Source organism: Lacerta agilis, chromosome 4 (genome assembly GCF_009819535.1).
Source record: "Lacerta agilis isolate rLacAgi1 chromosome 4, rLacAgi1.pri, whole genome shotgun sequence".
In the NCBI taxonomy this organism is placed as follows: domain Eukaryota; kingdom Metazoa; phylum Chordata; class Lepidosauria; order Squamata; family Lacertidae; genus Lacerta; species Lacerta agilis.
The window spans coordinates 17,220,658-17,244,500 of NC_046315.1; the positions used below are offsets into that span (position 1 = coordinate 17,220,658).

Here is a 23,843-nt window from a genome sequence, read left to right on the forward strand (position 1 = left end):
TTAAGAAGGATGTTGACAAGTTGGAATGTGTGGAGAGGAAGGTAACCAAGATGATCAAGCGGTCTGGAAACCAAGCCTTATGGGGAACAGCTGAGGAAGCTGGGTATGTTTAGCGTGGAAAAGAGGAGACTGGGAGGAGATATGGTAGCCATCTTCATAGATCTAAGGGGCTATCACATGGAAGATGAAGCAAGGTTGTTTTCTCCTGCTCTGGAAGATGGGACCTGAACCAATGGATTCAAATTACAGGAAAGGAGATTCTGACTAAACATCAGGATGAACCTTCTGACAGTAAGAGCTGTTCACCAGTGAAATGGACTCCCCCAGGAGGTGGTGGATTCTCCTTCGTTAGAGGTTTTAAAGCAGAGATTGGCTGGCAATCTGTCCTGTTTGGTCTAGCTGAGATTTCTGTATTGCAAGGGTTGATCTAGAGACCCTCGGGATCCCTTCCAGCTCTACAATTTTATGTTTCTATGGTCACCTGCTGCATGTAGAGTCTATCAATTGCCTGCTGTTGTAGAAATCATCTGTAATCTTTCAAGCAACAGCCTCAGTAGCATATTTCCTTAGATAGCAGTACGGATTTGGGCAAACTGAGCAAGGCAAGTTGAAGTAGGGCATGACTGAGGTCAGATACAGGAAACTTTTGATCCTCCAAATGTAACTACAACTCCCATTGTCCCCAGCAAGCATGGTCAGTAGCCAGGGATGATGGGAGTTGTAGTTCAGCAACATCTGGAGGGACAAGATTTTCCCCACCTGGCCTAGGTTAAGGCAAGGCTTGACTTTCAGGATATTACAGTACCCTGGACAGCTCCATACACAGCTCTAGCTGGAAATTCCACAATAGCAGAGCTCAAATGTTGTTTCAGCAGCTGTCAATCTCAGAGTGAGCCTTAAACGGGAGCTGCATCTACAGGTATGCCTGAGTATCTGGTTCCTCCAACTGGAAGAATTTAAAGCAGCCCTTCATATTTTATTAGTTGCTGGTTCTGACACAGCATTAGAGACTGTGGTTCATGTGCATGCACACGAGAACTCATACCAAGAACAAACTTAGTTGGTCTCTAAGGTGCTACTGGAAGGATTTTTGTTTGTTTGTTTTAGCTATGGCAGACCAACACGGCTACCTACCTGTAAATGTGGTTCCCAAGGGTTTTCTGAGTAGAAGTCTTCTTATCGGGGGTTGGAGGTGGTGAATGTATAAATATGGACCAATGCTAATTTGTTAGATGATCCATTATTGGCTACAGAGACAAAAATATAGTGGTAAGCTAATTCATCTTAATCGCGGCAGACAACACATACACATGCTCTGACTGTTTCTATTGTTCCTAGGGTTGTATCTAATAAAATCACTCTCAGAGTAAACCCACTGAAATCGATAGACTTAAGTTACTTATGTCAATAAATTTCAATGGGTCTGCTCTGAATATGTATTTTAGAGAGTGGCGGAGAGCAAGTGGGGGCGGGCCTGGTGTATGTCCTGGGGGTGGGGCTTGCATCCTGGGGCAGGGCTCGCTGCCTGCAGGGCGTGGCATGCATCCTGGGGGCGGGGCATGCTGTCTGCAGGAGCATGGCGCCCAGCGCGGGCAGGGGAGGGGCAGCCACAATGGCACCCCACCGGGATTGCACTGCCAGGGGCAGTGCACTCCCCCCACACTCCTCTTCCTCCGTCAGAGCTTTGAGGAATGCAAGTCTACAGTGTTGGAGGGTATGGTATGGTTAAAGGGGTGTGTGTGTGTGTGTGTCCTAACAACACTGAGTTTCTGTAGTGACCTTTATCCGTTAGAAAAGCGTTTTGACTTAACATCTACTAAAGACACAATTAGCTGCTCCAAAATTACTCCAACTCACAACCATCTTCAATATGCTACTATGTAGACATTCCCAGGAAAAGCTCATTACAGTCGCACCTCATGTTGCATTTGCTGCAGGTTGCGAACGGCACGGGTTACAAATGCGCCGAACCCAAAAGTAATGGAACGGATTACTTCTGGGTTTGGTGGGTCACGCATGTGCAGACAAGCGCGTGCACAGAAGCGGCGCTGCGGGTTGCGGACTTCTCAGGATGCAAATGGGGCTCCGGAATGGATCCTGTTCGTATCTAGAGGTACCACTGTATCTAGGTAAGAAAAGAAAGAAACAATTAGCTTTTTGGTACACTTATGCAACTCACTGTGTTTCGTTGGCTTCTCCCAAGAAGACAAGAATTTGAATAAACAAAACTATACTACTGTGTTATAAGTACTATAAATGTAGGGATTGGTATCTTATGTAAAAAAAATTATTTTGCTTTTGTTTTTTCTTGTTACTTTTGTAACATTTTTCCTTTTGTTGTTGTTCTTTTTGTTGTGTTTGTCATTTTTGTAAATGCTTTTAAACAATAAAGACTAATTTAATAATAAAAAATGAATTGGTATCTTAGCTTCCTTTTCCATCTCCTCTCCCCACCCCACTTTTCTCATGCGCCATGTCTTTCAGTTTATAAACTGGCAGGTAGGGAATGACTTACTCATGGTTATCATAAGCTACTCTGGAAGTTAAGCTACATCACTCCTTTAACCCCCCATTGTTCTTATGTTAAGATGCAACCTGGTTTTTTTTGTTTTTTTTTTAAGGAGGCGAGGAGAAAGAATAATGAAACTAGGCCAAACACATACATTGAGCCACAGATTACTCAGTGTTAGCAAAATGGGAAAATCTGCCTGATCTATTGCTGCTTTTGATTTCTTTTTTGTCCAGCAGATGTTCTCTGAGCACCAGTGTGATCTGCCTAATTTGTTTCCTTATAATGCAAACGCAGTAACATTGACTAGCAAAATCAATTGTCTCTCAGCCTGCTCTGTTCACTGTCTCTTAGTTACAGCAGATGGTAACAATTCAAAACAAAGCTGAAGAGCCATGGCTTTGGCTGATAAGGCCTTGGACTGTCACACTGGGGTTCAACCAGGAATTTTATTCCTTCGAAACCCACAGAGGATGGAGAAGTCCAAAAGTTTCTTCTCCCTCTCTCATAACACGGTAACACATGGACCATACAATGAAGCCGAATTTTGGAAGACTCGTAACAGACAAAATAAAATACTTCTTCACACAGCACATAGTTAAACTACAGCCTTTGCTCCTGCAAGACATAGTGTTATTGTGCTGAACCAAAGGCGAATTGTTCCAGAAGCTTTGCTAATTCCAGCTTGGTAGTCAATATGCATAGCTGTCAACCTTCCCTTTTTTGTGGGAAATTCCCCTATCAGTACTATAGTCTATAGCAGGCACGTCCAACAGGTAGATCGTGATCTACCAGTAGATCACTGGATGTCTTGTGGTAGATCACTGGTAGATCACTGTCTCCCCCCAAAGAAGCTCAACAACTTTGGATCCCCTAAAAAAAAGCTCAACATTTTTGCCTTGCACCCCCCCAAAAGCAGGGCTTTCCTCCTTCCTAAAAGAAGCTCAACAACTTTGACCTGAACCCCCCAAAAGGGGGTAGATCACTGCCAGTCTTTAACTCTGTGAGTAGATCACAGTCTCTTGGGAGTTGGCCACCCCTGGTCTATAGTATAGTACTGACAGGGGAATTTCCCGCAAAAAAGGGGGAAGGTTGACAGCTATGTCAATATGACCCCACAATTTATTGTTGTAGCAATGAGCTCATATGTGTTATTTGTTATTTGTATACTGCCTTTCCACACTTCAAACCATGCTCAAGGTGGCTTACAACATGAAAAAAATACATAGCTGCAACATAACAAAAGTAGCCACATACAATAATTAAAAGACAGGAAAAAAACACAACTTAACTGATAAATCATAAGATCTCAAAGAAAGATACATAAAATCAACAACAGCAACTCCTCCCCCAAACAACCTTCACCAAACAACACCCCATCCAAAAAGAGCCTGTTCCAGCAGCCTCAGCTTTTGTAGTTGGAGTCAGTCAGGGCAAAGTGGGGAAAGGCCTGCAAGATAGGACTCAATGCCAAGATGGTCTCTGAGCTGAGCATTGTGCTTTCTGTTATCACAAAATGCAGTCTTCCGAGAGACAGTTTATTCTGGTGCTTTTTTCTCAGTCGCTAAAATGTTTGGAGACAGAATAAAGAGGACAGTGACATTTTATACAACAAGAAAGTTTACTGCCTTGACAGATGACATCCCAACAATACAGACAATAAAATAGCTTTTTCCTAAACTAATCATAAATAGATAGGTTGTGCTTTGTCATGTTCATATGATATGCTCGGAAGTATAGTGCTCGGGAACAGACAACCATTCCAAATACATCTCACAACAAACAATGATTTTCATCCAACGGTGGAAGATAGGCTGTCTGGACTCACCTTAGTTCCATTGTTGTAGGGCTGTGAACTGGACAGGCAGACATCTCTCTCTCACACACAAACACACCCAGAGAGAGACCAATGTACATGCGGAACTTGTCTTTGTCATGACATGAGCGAAGAGGGGGGGGGGGAGTCTGATGGTATTAATTTCCTTTGCAGAGTTACGTTATCGTAAATGTATTTTGACACCAAGGAATATATGAGCAGCCTTTGTCAACCTCTGTTATTCAAAAATATTCACACTTGCCATTAGCGGAACCCAAAAGTTGTAAGCGAGTATTCAAAAGCTGTCCGAAAGTAATCAGAATTGACTCTGGAGGAGAAGGAACAATAACTGCAACCTTTAATCTTGCTTCCACTTTAGCTGCTCAAAGGGGGAGAAATCAATTGAAAGGATACTGGTGAGGTTCTTTTGTTACAAAAGTTATGCGCACACAATAGCCTGAGATGTCAAGCTGTTTTCTATGATACTTGACTCTGAGAGTAAAAGTAATATTTAAATGCTCATTTTCATGGTGATAAAATCCCCCCTAATATCCCCAACCTAGGATTTTGTCTCTCAAATGCATATATCCCTCAGTTATAACTTAGTATGTCTCCAGGAGTTTCAAATGACAGCCTGATAATTCAGGGTTCTGTAAATGTTTGTAGACAAGTTTGTCTTCACGCTTATCATAATGAAGCCAATAATTTCAGTGCATGGTGTGTATAAGACAGGGAAGGATCACAGTTCAGTGTTGGAACACTTGTTTTATAGCCAGAAGATCTCCATTTCAATCCCCGGGACCTCCAAATGGCTGCTTCTGACATTTGTGTTTGTTCCTTAGGCTATAGTCACATGACACTTTATCCCGTATTCCCAATGTTTCCACAGATGTTAATTCCTCGATCTTTCTGAACTTTCAAAATGACGTAAGAGGCACTTCCAGAAACACAGCAAAATTTAGTGTAAGTTTAGTGGTCATTTCCATGTTATTCGGAAACTATTCCCCCCCCCCCCAAAGCAAATAACATGGATATGAGTGCTATATTTCTGAAAGTGGTTTTTACATCATGTAAAAGCTCAAATATAATGTGGAAATCAAAAGTTCGGGGGAAATCAGGGAAAGAGGATAAAGTGTCATGTGAATGCAGTCTCAGCGGCAATTATGAATTGGGATTTGTTTCTCGGAAAATATGAGTTCCATAGTGAAGCCTTAACAAATAAAACAAAAAAGGATTTATTTATTTTAGGCAAGTCAGTGCCCATTGCTTCCTTCCTTTCTCTCTCCCACCTCCTGATGGCCATTCAGTTCCTGGCGTGTGACATTTCTGAAGGAGAAAAGTTTTCTAAAAACACATTGCCTGGAGCTTTTTCGACAAAAAGAAAGAGGGAAAATGTGGACAAATGTCTGAAAAAGAAAGTTTAAATGACAAGGTGTTTGAGTTCTGCTTTCTCTTTGTAGCAGGTTGCCTTCTGTGAATGTCTTCTGTGAACCGTTTCCCAAGTGTCTCAGGGTTTTAGAAGTTTTATAGCTGCTGGAAAGAGGGGTGACATTTTTGATGGAGACTTGTCAAGCTCCAGAAACAATGGCGGGTGGGGGAATTTATTGCAGAAGGGAGTTCGGAAAAGAAGACTTCACACATCCTAACTGAAGGTGCAAAGATTCAAGAACGGCCCAATGAGGCCCGAGGCCCTATCTGAATTATATATTTTTAAAAGTGTCATGGATTTCACCTTTTAAAAAGTCATAGATTTTCACCAAAGAATCATGGGAAATGTTATTTGTTAAGGGTCCTGAGAGTTGCTATTCCCCTCACAGAGCTACAATTCCCAAAGTGGTTTGGAGACTGTAGCTTTCTGAAGGAGAAACGAGTCTCCTCACAGCTCTCTGCTCCATTAACAAACTTTAGTTTCCAGGATTCTTTTGGGGAAAGCCAAGCCATTTTAAAGTAATGTGATAATTCTTACAGTTCTGTATAGGACAGATTGGGCCTCAGTATTGTGAGTTGGGGATGGAAACTCAGGAGGCAGAAGGTAAGGAAATGGAGTATTCTGAAGAGTGGCTGGTTGACTTCTTGGAACCCCGAATGGAAGCTATCCCCACCATGTTCAGTCTTCAGGTGTTTCCAGAAATCGCAGCTAAGATGTGCCTGTCGTATCTCAAACAGGGATGCTGTTCCACAGAATGGAGCAGCCATTTGGTCTTTAAATCTGTAGATGGCAGCAGATACTGGGGTTGTTGTTTGGTGGGGGGCATTTTAGGGTGGTTTTAGTCTCCGCTGTGAAGCTAGAACTACGTGGCTGTCTAATTTGGCTTATCTAGTGATTCCCTGCAGTCACAGGATAAGAAGAGGGAGAAGGAGTCTCCAACTGAGCCCCAGGAATGAGTCTCCAACTGAGCCCCAGGAATCTGACAAATGTCCAAAGCAGAGATAGATTATGATGTGGAATTAAGCCGCTTTAAGAAAGCCCTAGGAGATTTTTTACCTGAACCAATCCACATTTCACCAAGTTTCTATATGTCATAGGCATACAGAATCAGCTTTCACGAACAGATACAGCAGCTCTATTATTATTATTTTTTAATTCTTCCAGTTCCATTACAGAATTGCAAACACCAAAATGAATATTTTTATCATGATGATTATAATTCACCAGTATCATCCATCTGTCCACAAAGACGTTCACTGTACAAAGCCCTTCCCTGGGTGTTATCGCTGAAGTTCAGTTTCCTCATCCCAGACAAGTCCAAACGTTTTTTCTTAGCCATTCCAATATTTGACAAAAACCTTAGGGACATCCCCTTAAAGAACCAAAACAATATTTGGAGGCTTAATTAAATTTTGAAAAAGGGATTTATTTCTAAATTAAATGGAGTGATTGAAATAACTCAGAAATGTCAACCAACCTCAGGATATCCTATTATCAGCCACACAACACATTATCTTCAGAATTTCCTTCAATAATCCTCCACAACCTTGCATACCTGCCAAAGATACATAAAATCTGCATTGATTAACTGGCATCTCGAACATTCGTGGAATGCAGTCTTACAAATCCTATTAAGTTTATATGGAGCAAAATGCCACCTCAAAGATAACCTTGTATTGGACATCTTTCAGGGTCCTCTGTAATGAGAGATACTTAAGAACCTTTGTTTTTAAATGTCAAGCCGTATATTGCTAGCATTTGTAATGTATAGTTTGTCCTTTGTCTAATTGAAGAAAAAAGCAGAACATGCCTATGTGCTCTCTTGCTAAAATTCTATCATTACAGGGATGGCCAAGCATGATAGGCTCCAGAGTTATCATTCCTTGATTCCTAGACAGTAACAGAGGGGTTGGAAGTTTATTTCTGAGGCAGAATGACTCTGAATAGCAGCTGCTGGAAATCGCAAGTGAGGAGGATGCTGCTGTGCTCAGGTCCTCTTTGTGGGCTTCCTGCCAGCATTTGGCTGGCCATTCTGAGAAGAAGCTGAACTGTATGGACCTTTAGCCTGATCCACCAGTGCTTTGCTTCTGTTCTTATTTTGCCTCAACAGCCAACCTCAGGACAGCTTCCCCTGCGATTAGCCTCTGCAAATAGAATCTCTAAGTAGCTGCAGCTGGAAGCAACATGCACAAGATGTAACATGTTCTGTGTAATCCTGTGCATGCACATTTGTTGTTGTTGTTCAGTCGTTCAGTCGTGTCCGACTCTTCGTGACCCCATGGACCAGAGCACGCCAGGCACGCCTATCCTTCACTGCCTCCTGCAGTTTGGCCAAACTCATGTTAGTAGCTTCGAGAACACTGTCCAACCATCTCTGTCGTCCCCTTCTCCTTGTGCCCTCCATCTTTCCCAACATCAGGGTCTTTTCTAGGGAGTCTTCTCTTCTCATGAGGTGGCCAAAGTACTGGAGCCTCAACTTCAGGATCTGTCCCTCCAGTGAGGACTCAGGGCTGATTTCTTTGAGAATGGATAGGTTTGATCTTCTTGCAGTCCATGGGACTCTCAAGAGTCTCCTCCAGCACCATAGTTCAAAAGCATCAATTCTTCGGCGATCAGCCTTCTTGATGGTCCAGCTCTCACTTCCGTACATTACTACTGGGAAAACCATAGCTTTAACTATACGGACCTTTGTCAGCAAGGTGATGTCTTTGCTTTTTAAGATGCTGTCTAGGTTTGTCATTGCTTTTCTCCCAAGAAGCAGGCATCTTTTAATTTCGTGACTGCTGTCACCATCTGCAGTGATCATGGATCCCAAGAAAGTGAAATCTCTCACTGCCTCCATTTCTTCCCCTTCTATTTGCCAGGAGGTGATGGGACCAGTGGCCATGATCTTAGTTTTTTTTTATGTTGAGCTTCAGACCATATTTTGCGCTTTCCTCTTTCACCCTCATTAAAAGGTTCTTTAATTCCTCCTCACTTTCTGCCATCAAGGTAGTATCATCAGCATATCTGAGGTTGTTGATATTTTTTCCGGCAATCTTAATTCCGGTTTGGAATTCATCCAGTCCAGCCTTTCGCATGATGAATTCTGCATATAAGTTAAATAAGCAGGGAGACAATATACAGCCTTGTCATACTCGTGCACATTTACCTGGGTGTAAGACCCGTTGCACTCAACGGGGATCATTTCTGAATATGCACACATAACATTTCGCTAATGCTGGTTGCGGTATTAGTGCTGTGCCTTTGCGTGTTTGCAATGCTTACTTACGGTGTAAAGGTTTCTGTTTTGAACTTCATGTAAGGGCTTGCAAGGAAAGAAAGAAAGAAAGAAAGAAAGAAAGAAAGAAAGAAAGAAAGAAAGAAAGAAAGAAAGAAAGAAAGCCACTACCCTTTTGCACATTGTTGCTCCATGTTTGCATCTGTTATTTCTTCTTCATAGAATTGTAGAGTTGGAAGGGACCATGAGGGTCATCTAGTCTAACCCCTACAGTGCGGGGATCTTTTGCCTAATATGGACCTTGAACCCACAACCTTGAGACTAAGAGTCTCATGTTTTACCAAAGGAGCTGCCACCAGCACAGTAAGGGATCCTACAGACCTGCTCCGCTTCATAGACTACCAAGTGGCCATTCCAGGTGGGGGTAGGGTGGGGAACCTCAATTCCTGGGTCCAAATGGGCCATTCTAGGCCCCTCTCTCTGGTCCTCAAGACCCCAGCCACATATCCTCTCCCCAGGTAACACCTCTTGCAGGCTCAGCTTACACCCTCCTTGAGTGTTTCTGCTTGGCTGCAAGGTGTCCTTCAACTCTGATTATGCCTCTCGCTTGTCTGGATGCGAGATAAAAAGAATATGTGCAGAATCTAGCCTGTCGTACAAAGGTCATAGCTACATCCACTTTTGCCTCCAGTCCCAACCACCACACCTGGAAGGTTACCACGAAAGCAATGCAGCCCTTGGCTTGAAGAAGGTTTTCCACCTCTGATATAATTTATGTCCCCCAATCCTGCAAAGGAGAATATAAGCACATTTCCCTAGCTGTAAAAGCAACCACATGAACACATTGATGTTGCTGCTTTGCACACCCATCTGCCAGGGCTGTAAACACCGAGCCCTGTTAAAAATGAATCACAAAGTGGGAGCAGAGGGGTTTATTTTCTCCCACCTCCTATGAAACATCAGATCAGCAGAATCACTGCATTAAAAACAAAACCAGACAGGAGTCTACATGTGCTGCCCCAGCTGTTGTCTATGCATCAAGGGCTATCATTTTAGCGAACACCTGAAAAACCTACAGTCAGAAAGCACTGCCTGTTCATTTTAATAAAAACCAGCAAGGTAAAGTCAAAACCATTGTGATAATGAAACATTAGCATTTCTAATGTGTTATTTTGTCATTGCTTTGGTCTGATCCATTTTTGGGGGGTGGGGTGGGGGAAATCTATTAAAATTCAGATGTGAAGTACATTCATGTTTTCAAAAGTGCCCGTTCTTCTCTTCTCAATTGCTCTCTAAGCCAAGGATACCAATAAGGGAGGGCTATTGCCTTTGTGCTGAGTGCATGGGCTTCTTGAGAACATGATAGTGGAAAAAGATGATGGCAGGAAGGATTAGCTCAGCGGTAGAGCATCTGCCTTGCAAGCAGAAGGTCCCAGGTTCAATTCCCAGCATCACCAGGTAGGGTTGGGAGAGACTTGTGCCTGAAATTCCAGAAAGCCACTGTCGGTCAATATATTTATTAGTTGCCTTTGCATATCACCTTTATCTTCCAAGGAGCTCAAGGTGGTGTACTTGGTTCTCTTCCTCCTCACTTCATCCTCACAACCACCCTGTGAGGTAGGTTAGGCTAAGAGATGGTGATTGGCCCAAGGTCACCTAATGAGCTACATGGCTTGTAAAATCCATTTTCGTTGTCCTATTGTAAATTCCCTGTCTGTAGTCTTCCTCCAAAGCTAGCTCTACCAGTGCTATTTTTTCTAGAAAAAGAGGTGCTGGAACTCACAATGAACACCTGCCTTGCCCTCTTAGAATAGCAATGGCGCCCACCTGAGTGGTGCCATGTGAGTTCCAGTTGGGGGAAAAGCCCTGGGCCCTACCATTAGGCTGAGTGTGGCAACTCCAGACAGCACATATAAATGGGGTGAGGGGGCACGGTCCCTAACTATTCTTCATGTCAAACAAGAGAGTTGTCCTTGGCCCCCTGCTGTCTCAGGTGCAGTGGAAAATACTATTCCATCACCAGGCAGGCTTCTATTAGTGGGATGGGGAAGGGTGCCATCTTGTCTTTTGCCTCAGGCAGCAAAAGGTCTTGGGCCAGTCCTCTTTGCCTCCCAGTGAACCACGGAGAGTTCTACAGATGTTAAATGCAAAAATGGACAGTTAAAAACAATCCCAATCAGACTGTGCTGCCAACTCCATCTTTTTATGAGAGTGACATTTAGATTCCAATAAAACGAGATTTGTGAAAGAAATTGAAGGAGCTCTTATCATGTGTGGAGTGCTTTATTTATTTTCCTTTTTTCCTATGCAGACAAGCTCCTGTATTAGTAATGCGATTTCTAATCCCCTCTCGCATCCCGGCACTATTTCTTAGTGAACTATCTGCAGTATAACTAATAATAATGTAGCATATTAAGTATAAAAATGCATCTTTAAACAACTAGGCATCACTTTTAGAGCAGGTTGTAATTAGAATCTTAAGAAAAATGTGCAATTAAGCACACTCATAAAAATAAATAGATAGATACATCCTCAGAACACCAGTCACTTTGTTGCATCATTAATACCCTTCAGCGTAGGACTTTTTAGAAAGAAAAAAACTCACTGTGATGATTCAAATGGGAAGCAGCTAAAGGCAAAATTACTAGCATTTCAGCTGCCATAGACCCTTTAGAATGACAAGCAAAGCTTTTAGACTGCTCCTCATGAAATCTGCTTTGGCCTTCATTGATGTCCCATGCAAGAAAATGCTGGGCTTTGATTTGATTGCTTTATTTGCTGTACATTCAGCTCTCTCTTTGTCCCCCACCCCCACTCCCTTGGTCCAGATAGGACAACCAGATTTTCTTCTGAAGATGGTGCAATTTTAAATCAGAAGAAGATTATAATTGGCACTGTGGTGGATTTTCTGTGCGTGAGAGAGAAAGCCTGCGTGTGGGTATTCCTATATACATAAAATGTAAAACTGTCATGGTGCAGCCCCCATTGGACAATTTGTAGTTCTGCATCACAGCCCTGGATTTGCATGGGGAAGGGACCAAAAAGAGAAGGCAGGTTGTAAAATAGTTGTTTTAAGCAGCAGCAGAGATTTGAATAAAGCAGGGATGGACAGACACAGAGAAACTATGAGGACGGGGGCCGTGGTGCTTGGAGGAGCTATGAGGGGATGTGTGGACAGAAGGAGCTGTGAGGGAGTGGGAAACTTGGGTGAGCTGTAAAGATGGATGGCAAAGTGGGTTCAGGTGGGGTTAGGTGGGGAATCAAACAGGGGCAGCAGTCCCTAGTGTGTGGGCATGTACTACACAGATCAAAGTCAATGGTCAAATCACTTAAGCCCATTTATTTCAACGGGCAATCCTACACAGCAGTGTAACCAACACGACATTCACAGGGGGCAGCAAATGGCTTGGGTTCAATCCAATGATGGCCAGCTGTGAATCTGCCTTGGGATGCAGAAGATCCCAGGCCAGCTCAGCTTCACTCCATTCTCAGAATTCCCCATTTGGGAGCTTTCCACCTGTGGGTCTCCCACCTAACCATGCATACAGAAGGCAGAAGGATGATGTATCACATAATTATAATCTTATCACATTGCACTAGTCCTAGTTGATTCAGGATGCTAGCATGATTCCTTATTGATCTGAGTGCATCTCAGGTCACATCTGGAATACTTTAAGCAGGACATTAAAAAACGGGTGTGTCCAGAAGAGGGGGACCAGGTTGGTGAAGGGTTTTGAAAACTAAGTCCTATGATGAGTGGTTGAAAGAGCTGGAGACGTTTAGCCTGCAGGAGAGAAGCTGAGGGAGATAGCTTAGCTGTCTTCAAACATATGAAGAAGTTTTGAAAACAAGTGAATCTGCTCCCATCTATACATACAGTAGGTGCCAAATAAAATTGGAGAGGTGCTGTGGTACCTTCTTCTTCTTCTCTTTGGCGATCACTCATAGCCAAGTAAGATAGTCTTCCATAAACATGGTTTTAACAATGAGTCCGTAAGTGACTATGGAGGCCAATTCTGGATCCACACATCCTTCCACAGTGGGGACATTGGTTTCCAGGTGGGAGTTGATCACGGTGTGAATTTGCCAAGCGTGCCTTTCTCTTAGCACATTTCTCCCTTGCGTTGTGCGCTTGAGTGTCTTCAAAGCCCATGACACCTTTGGTAAAGGCTGTTCTCCAATTGGAGTGCTCACAGGCAAGTGTTTCCCAATTGCTGATGTTTATACTACTTTTTTAAAGATTTGCCTTGGGACAGTCTTTAAACCTCTTTTGTTGACCACCAGCGTACCACAGAGCGAGAGGGTGGGAATTTGATTCATAATTGGTTTGGGAAATCAAGTTATGCTCCAAGTAAATAAATAATAGTTCTGTTTATTCCACTTCCAGTTTTGAGACAATTGGACCCCACTGTGCCTTCTCCATTTCCCCTTCTATCATTCTTTTGCCCCTTCAGCATGGAAAGCTCCCTCTGTCGCTTTTCAGAGGATTCCCACAGCACTGACCCACATGTCAGCAGCCCTAGGAAATTTATTCTTCCCAACACTCCCAATGTCCATATGGTGTCCATAACTGTAGTGTTGTCTAGCTCCCAACTGCAGGAGTGCTGAAGACACCAAGCAGGGAGAGCCCTACCGATCTTGTTTGCTTTTGCTTCCACCAACTCCAGAGCAGCAGCCAAGAAAGCAGGGTGGAAGGCAACAGCGATAGAGGTTCACAGGCAGATGGAAGTGGATTTTCAGGTTTGTGGGTAAAGGGGTGGTGGGAAGAAATTAGAAGTCATAATGCTCACCTCATATTTCAGACAAGCATTACACATGACTGAGGTTGATATTCCAAGCAGAAAACGTGTGAAATTTGGCAACATCTCTAGATGTGACCTACAAGATGCCAGCCTACACAATACAGTGGTACCTCGGGTTAAGAACTTAATTCGTTCCGGAGGTCCATTCTTAACCTGAAACTGTTCTTAACTTGAGGTACCACTTTAGCTAATGGGGCCTCCCACTGCTGCCACGCCGCCACCGCACAATTTCTGTTCTCATCCTGAAGCAAAGTTCTTAACCCGAGGTACTATTTCTGGGTTAGCAGAGTCTGTAACCTGAAGCATCTGTAACCCAAGGTACCACTGTATGGTGAAACCGTCCGTATGGCTGTTGATGTTTGACTTCTTCTGTGGGTGGAATGTGTCATGCCTGCACACTGTTGAATCTGGCATCTTCCTTGGATTGCGAAACAGAATGTTAACAGTATAAATAAAGGGCTCAGGAAACAGCTGTGCGATCCTCCTGGGCTTCTTCTTGAGATTCCACTCTAGCAAACATAAACTTGCTCTTCTCTGAGACTTTTAATTATAAACAAATTGAATCAAATGCAAAATTCCCAATGAGGGAGATTGCCTGGAGGCACCACCGGTTGTTCTAGTTGCTCACCCAGACTGCTCTTGGCTTCTGGGAGACTTGATGGGTCTAAGATCACTGGGCATTCTAAGGTCAGCAACTGTTCTTGGGAGGCTTCCAGGGAGCACTGATGTATCTGAGATCTTTGAAGCACCCCTTTCATCTTATTGGCAGAGGACCTGCAATTTCCCCTACCATGTATTGGGAGTAACAAGTCAATAGATGGAAGAAAACTTGTTAGTCTAAAATGGGAAAACATTGGTGCTGTATGCAATATCTCTAATTAAAATGAACAGGCCCTGTTCTAGATCTGAGGAGATTTCAGACAGGCTGCCGTTAGTGCTCCTCCAGCTAACTTGTGTGAGCATATTGGGGTGTGGGGGTGGGCTGCCTGCCTACCTACCTACCTACCTACCCATGACAATGGCTCGAGGATATGGACAAGGTGCTCAGATCAGACAAGGCGACCACTTGTGCCCTAGACCCTTGCCCCTCGTGGCTGATAAAAACCAGCAGGGAGTGATCAATGCCGCTTTTCAAGAAGGGGTGGCCCCTGCCTGTTTGAAGGAGGCAGTAGTAAAACCACTCCTTAAGAAACCTTCCCCGGATTCAGAAAACCTAACAAACTACCAGCCAGTTGCTAATCTCCCTTTCCTGAGTAAGGTTCTGGAGTGAGTGGTCACAGACCAGATCCAGGCATCTTTGGAAGAAACTGATTTTCTTGATCCATTTCAATCAGGGTTTAGGCCCAGTTTTGGCACAGAAACTGCTTTGGTCACACTGTATGATGACCTCTGTCAAGAGACTGACAACGGAAACATGTCCCTGTTAATTTTTTTCAACCTCTTAGCGGCTTTCAATACCATCGACCATGGTATCCATCTGGAGTAACTGTCTGAACTAGGGATGGGTGGCACCGCTTTATGGTGGTTCCAGGCCTACATGGATGGTCATTCCCAGAGGGTGCTGCTTGGGGAATGATTTTCTCTCCCATGGAACCTTCAGTGTGGGGTTCCACAGGGCTCAATCCTATCTCCTACATTGTTTAACATCTACATGAAACCGCTGGGTTTCTGAAGGTTTGGAGTACGTTGGCAGCAGTATGCTGATGACACTCAGCTCTATGCTGGGGATTCTTGGAGGTCCTGGCTTTCAGTATCCTACATAGTGAGCTAAATTTGTCTTCTAGGACCTCTTGACTGCATTTTGCTATGTTATTGCTCCCAACATCAAGGCCTCCCTTGTTCTCTTATATGGCAATGACACCCACCTGAGAGATGCCGGAACTGAGTTCTGGCGAGATCTGGCTTACAAAAAACAAACAAAAAACAACCCTGCTCATCCCCAAGGATTGGGTTCCTCCTATGAGAATGTTTCTCTCCATAAGGGTGACATTTTCCTTCCCCAACACCTTTATTCTCCCTGTCAGCAGGTCTTGGCCACAACAGAACAGTCTTGTCCCTGGAGAGCCAGAAGCTTATTTCACTTTGTACATACCCAAAACATCAGCCCAACAAGGCGATATTCATACATATGGCAGTTAGTGCAAGACACTGGGAAGCCCCCACACTGCTGCTGGCTTTCTGCTTGCACAATTTTCTTTTCTAAGTTACATATCATATCATATGATAGCCACCTTCAAATATCTCAACAGCTGTCACATGTCTCCTGCTCCGGAGGGTAGGACCCAAACCAATGGCTTCAAGTTACAAGAAAGGAGATTCCGACTAAAAACCAGAAAGAGCTTTGTGACAGTAGGAGCTGTTTCACAGTGGAACAGATTTCCTCGGGAGCTGGTGTCCTCTCCTTCATTGGATGTTTTTCAGCAGAGGTTGGATGGCCATCTGTCAGGGATGCTTTAGTTGAGATTCCCTTTCAACTCTACAATTCTATGATTCCTGAGAGTTTCAGATTTTGTTGGGCAGAGTGGGTGCCGTGGCCTCCTTGCCTTGCTTCCAAACTCACAAATCTGTAACTCACCTTGAAAAGTTGTCAGCTGGGGCTGAGATACTTCATCTGCCAGGGCTCCCTGTAGCCTGCTAGTTCTAAGTCTATATTCTTGGCTAGTTCCTCCTAGCTACTCCAGTAGCCAATGAGGTCAGGAGGTGTGGCTTAATTAGCTTAGCAGTTTGTGTGATTTACTTTTCCCAGTAAGCCTCTATCTTTCTATGTAATAGTTTTAAATTTGGAAACGTGTTTGTTTTTCCACATATATATATATATATATATATATATATATATATATATATATATATCACCTCTCCTGATTGATGGCAATGAGTTCTTGTTTATGCTGGGGTTTATATGTTTATGTATTTATTTGAACACATTGCTAAACTGCTTAATATTTTAAAATCTCTAAGCAGTATGCCGAAATGACATTGAAAAAACTGGTACCATGAAAATAGCAAACTGTTGTTATAAAAACTGGAACAGGTTAAAAACAAACAAACCAGGAATCCAGAATAACAGGGTACAAATTTATGGGTCAGTGGAAAGACTGGGGGAAGGGAATATGTCTCCACAAGATGTCTGAAGTGACTAGTAGATGATACTTCAGATGTGGGAGAAGGAATTGCATGCCACACTGCAGGAGGAATGGCAGAAAATATGTAAAGCAGATCATATCTCAAGTGTCGTGCCTCCCTGAATACCAGCTGCTGTGAATCACAACTGGGGAGAGCTCTGTTGCACTTTGGTCCTGCCTGCAAGCTTCCCAGAGGCATCTGGTTGCCCACTGTAAGAATAAGATGCTGGACTAGATGGGCCTTTGGCCTAATCCAGCTCAGCGCTTCTTTTATTTATATTAGGGGCTACTGCCCCTGCTTGTTCCACTTGCCAGGCTCATCCACCTCTTTGCCAACTTTCCTTCCCACCCACCTGGCCAATCCCCTTCTCTTTACACCTCATTCACCTCTTTGCCTATCCCCCTAGAGCATACGCCAAACACCACCCACTGTTAAAGGAGGGGAAGGCAATTCATATAGCGGTTTGCTAAGCCGCTGTGTGAAGCGCCTCCCCCTGTCCACCAAAGCTTGCTGCAGCTGTGTTTCACAGAAAGGAGGCATTTCATAGCACCTCTCCCATTAAACAGCTCACTTGAGCCGCCTTCCACCCACACTGCTTCCCACCTCCCTAACACTGGTCATGTTGCAGTTGCTGTGGCCGCCTATTGGCAGCCATTCAAACTGCAGCATGGTGACAGGCTTACATTTTTATGTATATAGGAAGACACGGCTCTTATGTATGATCTGCTGGCAAATGCTTTGTTCTTGCGTGCTGGCTTTCGATTTTAGTGTTGAATTTTAGCATTATTAATTTTGTGTTATATTTTATTATACAGCACCCAGATGATTCATTATAAAATCATAAAAATATATAAATATTTGAGGGCTCAGAAATGGCATTTTTGTACTTCAGCTGGAAAGCCTAGGACCCTCACATTGTTCTCAATAATAAATTAACAAACATAGAAAATAGCTCTCTTTATTATTATTTTTTACAAAAGAGATGTTATTAGCAAAATGCTAACTAAATGTTCGCCCCTTGGGGCAGCAATCAATCCTACAAGCCATCTCGCTGCTTACAATTTGCTTAGTGTAATTTCACTTTGATTTGACTGGTTGCAAAATTTGCTAATACATTTTATTGCGAAAGTACTAATGGTATTATTCTTCCCCCCCCTCAACCCTCCCCCTCCCAGATAGCTCCATCTTCTGAAAGTCATTAACAATTCAAATCAACAATACAAAACTGCTTTCATTAAACATGATCCCCCCATATGTAAATATTTCATCTCTGGTTGTAACAGAGATAGAATAAGGGAAGATCCATTCAACTTTTGGATGGGGTGGGTAAGGATAGGCTGAGCAGCTAATTCTGTCATGTTTCAGTCTCACTGGTGCTCAACTGTAGAAAAATTTGTGCTTTTAAAACATAAATCCAGACTTTTCAATGCGCTCACCCATAAATGATGCATTTTGTATGCATTGTTTATGCATATTTTATGTAAAATATGCATTCCTGTGTGCACTTTTTCCATGCCAAAACTACATCACAAAACTGAGAAGTTCATAATCTAACTGGGAGCTGCATTTGGATCCACAAGCAAACTCAGGGATATCAAATTGGGTCAGCCCTCTGTGAAAAGTAGACCATGAACATTCTTCCCTCATTCCCGGGGGTTGGGAGCTGGGCGTAAATTTCAATCAACGAAGATGAAGATTGTCACTGATATCAGTTGGTGGAGTTGTCCTTTATAGGCCAAAGGAAGATAAAATACCTTTTCTAATTTTCTGCCTGGCTTACACCAGCAGAATAGAAAGTATGGGAGAGGCATTCCACTTCCTTCATTTCCTTTTCCATCTTTCTTTTTTTCACCTCGACCCCATAGTCCTCCCAGAGAAATCACTGAGAGGGAAATTAAGTACACCAGCTTTAGGGCTGCATACCCTCCAACATTTCTCAGATGAAAATAACAATAAATTTATTATTTATACCCATCTGACTGGGTTGGCCCAACCACTCTGGGTGTCTTCCAACATATAATAAAGCATTAAACATTAAAGAAAAATCCCTATACAGGACTCCCTTCAGGTGTCTTATATAAGTTTTATGTTTACTTCATCTCTTTGGCTTGGGGGTCACATAACACCACACTTTCCAACATTTCTCCAATGGAAATAGGGACACCCCAAGGAAACACTGGTTGTTACAGGATCAAATCGGAAACCAGGATGACTTCCGTAAATCTGGGTCTGCCCCTGGAAAATAGGGACACTTGGAGGGTCTGGGCTGACATAGCTTGTTCCCCATTCCAAAGTCCAGGGAATAGGATGGTTGGCATACTTCAAACACACCCATGGAACGCTTCCCTTTTTTGTCTATTGGAAGGTGCATGAGGTTGAATCTCCCTTTTCAAGGATAGACATTTTCCATTTTCAGAGACTAAGATCCTTAGGGACCATAGAATTGCAGCGTAAGGGACATGAACATTTGTTTCTTCTCTCCCCTCTCCACCCGCCTGCAAAGCCTGGGCTGAACGAGCAATGGCTTTTTTGCACCTTTTTATATGCTGTCTTTAATCACATTTTATGAAGGCTGTTATCCGCTGTGAACCCTTGGGGAAAGTCTCGGTATAGGTTATAAAGCTAAAATATGAATAAACTATTGCAAAGTGTTTGAGTTAACATGTTGTAAATGCAACTATGAAGCCTTCACTGCTGGGGAATTATAATCAGCCGTGCTCTCCCATCGTTATTGCTGTGAACAAAAAATGGACTCTCTCTCTCTGTGTGTGTTTATAGATTGTCTTTCTTATCTTGTCAACTGAGATTACTATGAATTTACCCATTTGTACATAAGTGCATGTATGCAGCTGACAATCTGCCTAACTATTGTGGAATAGCCTCTTGGGCCTAACACAATCTCGTATGAGTAAACATTCATGTAGACTAGAGTTTTATTTACATATGAATTGATGTACATAGAATGCAGTCAGAAAACTGCAAGCTATTCAATCTATCCAGGACTCTCTAATAATGTCTGTGTGCATGAACATGGTACATAGGGTATAGCACGCATACATTCACATGCAGATACAGACTCTCATTAAATCAGTCTCTAATACGTTTTGAAAAAGTAGGCAAGCTCAATTGGTGCCAATGGGAATTTCCCCCCCTAAAGTGTCTAGCTACACAGGGAGAATCTCAACTCCAATTGCTGGGTGGTGGTGAAGCGACAATCCCTCCTCTCGTGATGCCTTCCCAATAAAAATTGGTCTCTCCTGGGCCTTTAGTTACTTAAGGAAAATGCAAGCTATTTAGCTGTGTGCTACATAATAAAATAAATGTCTCGTTTGGCTCTTAAATAGCAAAAACCAAACCAAGGGGAGAAAAGGATGCAGACCAGCAGGAACTGTTTACCCACTTCGAAACCTATTTACTCCTAGTGAAAGTTGCAGAGACTGATAAAAGAAAATTCAAGAAACAAGATGTATAATCATATTTTATTATACACATGAGTCTGAATAGCTTGCTTAGAGCGTGGTGCTGATAACCAGTGTTTGAAACTCCCATTGTTTAGGGCACATTTTGCGACAGGGAATTTCATTAGTGCGAGCAGTTTCTGAGCTCTGGGCAGAGTACTGCGCCCAAGATTTCAGATTAAAACTGCAGAGTGGTGAAAGGGAAGGAGGACCCCACTTCTAGCTACTCACTGAAGACTGGAGAAGAGACCTTCTTAAGAATATTACCAGGGTGGGCATGTGACTATTAGGCCATGTGAATAGCGAACATAATATTTTAGCTGCAGTTCATTCATTTTCAGCTCTGTATTCTTGTTATTAAAAAGTGCACCTGGACATTCCATCGTTGCGGCCATAAGCACAGGCGCCATTTAGCTCCTCGCTTTCATATCCAAGTTTCGAACAATGCTGATAACACCAAGGTTGCAGGTTCAATCCAATCCCTGTATGGGAAAGCTGCATATTCCCGCATTGCAGGAAATTGGACTAGGTGATCCACAGAGATCCTCAGGATCCCTTCCAACTCTTCAATTCTATAATTCTATGTGATGTGATTTTAAAAGCTCTGCGGGAATCTGGCTCACTAAAACATTTCATGCACAGAATGTAAGCATGGAGATACAGCAGATATGGGGAAGTTGCAGCTCTCCAGATGTTGATTCCTGTCAGGAAAACCCCCTCCCCCACGACTGCCGGCGTCGCGGGAGCGTTTAGCATACAGGGATCCACGCCCGCTGTTCACGAGCTCCTCCTCCCCCTCCTCAGCCGGAAGCGACCATTCCTCAAGTGGGGAAGGGGAGGTGGAGCCAGGAAGGTGGTGCAGGGGCTTGGAAGGGGTCAGAGAGCCTCAGCACCGTAGGGAAAGTGGGGAGCGGGGTCAAGTTCCCATGGTCCGAGGTCGGATGCAGGAAGGACGTGGGAGAAGGAGGCGGGGGTTTAGAATCCCGCGGCTGTTTTGTTGGACAAAGAACCGGAAGACTTCATTCCGGGACTCCGTGGAGGATTGAGATGGACGTTTGATGTTTTGCTGCACTGTACATAGCTTTCACAATAAAGAACTTAGTTTTTAGAAGTTCGGAGTCCTGGCGAGTTACTTACAAGCAACCACTGAACGTCCTAACAATTCCCATCGTCACTCACGATGGGCCATGGTGCCTGGGGCTGATGCAAGCTAGAGTTCGACATCATCTGCAGAAGGGGTCCAATCACAGTGGTGCAGGGTGCCTGAAGCCTGCTGCGTGGTGCAAAAACTAGGCATCCAATGCAGCTCAGCAAAGCAAGAGATACAAATGCACCTCCTTAATTTATCTCCCCCGATGATTTTGCATCTTTTTATAGCAGGTGCAAAATAAACTTTCGGAACATTTTGGGGAAAGAAACCTGCTGCCCAGCCCTGGAACCAAAAGTTCGCTTTTCCGATAACCTGCAAGACAGAAAGGGACTACGTTCCCAGCACAAATTTCCTTTGTCTCAAATTACTTGCTGCGTTTGAGTTGCAGATGATGATCCCTGTTCAACTGCCGGCAGGCACATTTTACGTCCTCCTCATCTAAAAGGGCTGATTCCATGAAGCTGCCCGCTCCAGTGTAAAGTGCTAAGAATAAAAATGGGTTAAAAAAAGTTTAATAGATATGCCATTTTTCCTTTTAACAAGTAAGAAGGGGGCTTCAGAGCTCATTCGAATCCTATTATTATGCAAAAGAAATCCATAAAACTTAATATCCTTGGGGTATCCTAACTTTTTTGCTTGTATTACTCTACCAGCCAGGCCACTGAGCCTGTCCCAGGCAGACCTGATTTAATGTGCCGGGGTTTGAATTTATATGCAAAACTTCATAGTTGCTTCTGATACTTTGGAAGTGGCTATTCAGCTGAAAGTGCCATATAAAGCCCAATTAAAGCAGGATTTGAGTGACAGGGCATAGCTCCAAAGCAAGTTTCTAAGTGGTTAAGGTTGAAATATTTTGTGAAGCGGTGTTTTTTGGAGGTGTGTGTTTGGTGAGGGAGGGGGTGGGTGTTAATTCCGAAACCCTGGGTGAGATAAGAGCATACCGCCTATGTTCAAAAAGCGAAATCCTTGGGGGAGAAAAATAATTACCGTGGAATCTGCTGACAAGGATCTTTCGCTGCTTTTTAAGTAAAATGTTTAGTGATAGTTATTCATGCCTTCTTAAAAGCACACACTCACTTCAATCTCAATGGCAGATAAAGTGGTAAAACTGTTCCTGCACTGTACCACTTCAAAGCCTCCAAGTGTCCCTATTTTCCAGGGATGTCCCTGGTTCAGAGAAGCTGTCCCGGTTTCTGGATCTGACCCCGAAATGTCCCGCTTTTCCTTAGGATGTCCCTATTTTCATTGGAGAAATGTTGGAGGGTATAGAGTTTTCTGACCCCCCGAGCCATCTGAAGGCAGCCCTGTATAGGGAAGCTTTTTAAATGTTTAATATTTTATTATGTTTTTATATATTTTGGAAGGTGCCCAGAGTGGCTAGGGCAACCCAATGAGATGTGTGGGGTATAGCTTCTCTAAATCAGGGCCTGTCCCTGGAATATAGATATTTCAGAGGGCCTGAAGTGGTAGAGTGCAGGAACAATTTTACCACTTAGGCTGTTGCCTATGCTAGTCCTACTCAGAGTAAACCCACAGAATAATTTCTTAATGCACTGCCTCTTGTGTACTCCATAGAGAAAAATGTGGTGCAGAAAATATCTGGGAAAACTAGGAAGAAATACATACTGTAGTAGCTTGCAAGTCATTTTATTTTTTAAGCTGGACATCTACTGCAGTTCTGGCAAGAATCTGAAATGGCAGAGAAATGTCAAGTGAGGGTGGAAAAAAGGAGAGGTGGCAGAGCAGGTCTGGGTAATTTCAATCCCCCATTTGAAACGAGTAAATAAATATTTGTGTAATACACAGAAGGCATTTTTATAATAAAAAAATACCGACTTCTAAGTGACCACTGCAATTCTTGCACTAACAACTTGGCAATTTCCCAAGAGATTTTTATTTTATTTTTTAGAAATTTGAACAGCATTTGAGCTATTCCTCTGTCTAAATATACAAAACAATATCTCAAAAATACAGAACTGAAAATAAATGCCAATATGCCCTCTGCGCTGGTGGATTGTTGTTGCTCACCAGAGTTGGGTCTCTCAGAAAAGAGCCCAAAGATTTGAAGATTTGGTTGATAATGACAAGCTAATGGTATTCTCTAGGCAGATGGTCAGCAGCACATGTGGAAAATCCCTCCTCTCTGAGGGATAGTGATCTGTTTTTCACCTTATCACTGCTAGCATGACATTTTAAAAAATGTTCTAACACTGTGGTCCGCCACACCCAACCCAACCCCATTTTATCCTCCTATGAGGTGGGTTAGAGCCTGAGGTGGTGCTGAGGCCGACTTTTAATTTTGTGGCTGAGTGAGGATTTGAACCCTGGTCTCCCGG

At 43.3% G+C, this 23,843-nt stretch overlaps 1 protein-coding gene across 2 annotated transcripts in view; it reads left to right on the forward strand.

Moving 5' to 3' along the window:
- The window catches only part of CNTN5 (contactin 5), a 619,322-nt gene that overhangs the window by 253,468 nt on the left and 342,011 nt on the right, over positions 1-23,843 (forward strand). The gene's annotated exons all lie outside the window — the stretch shown is intronic.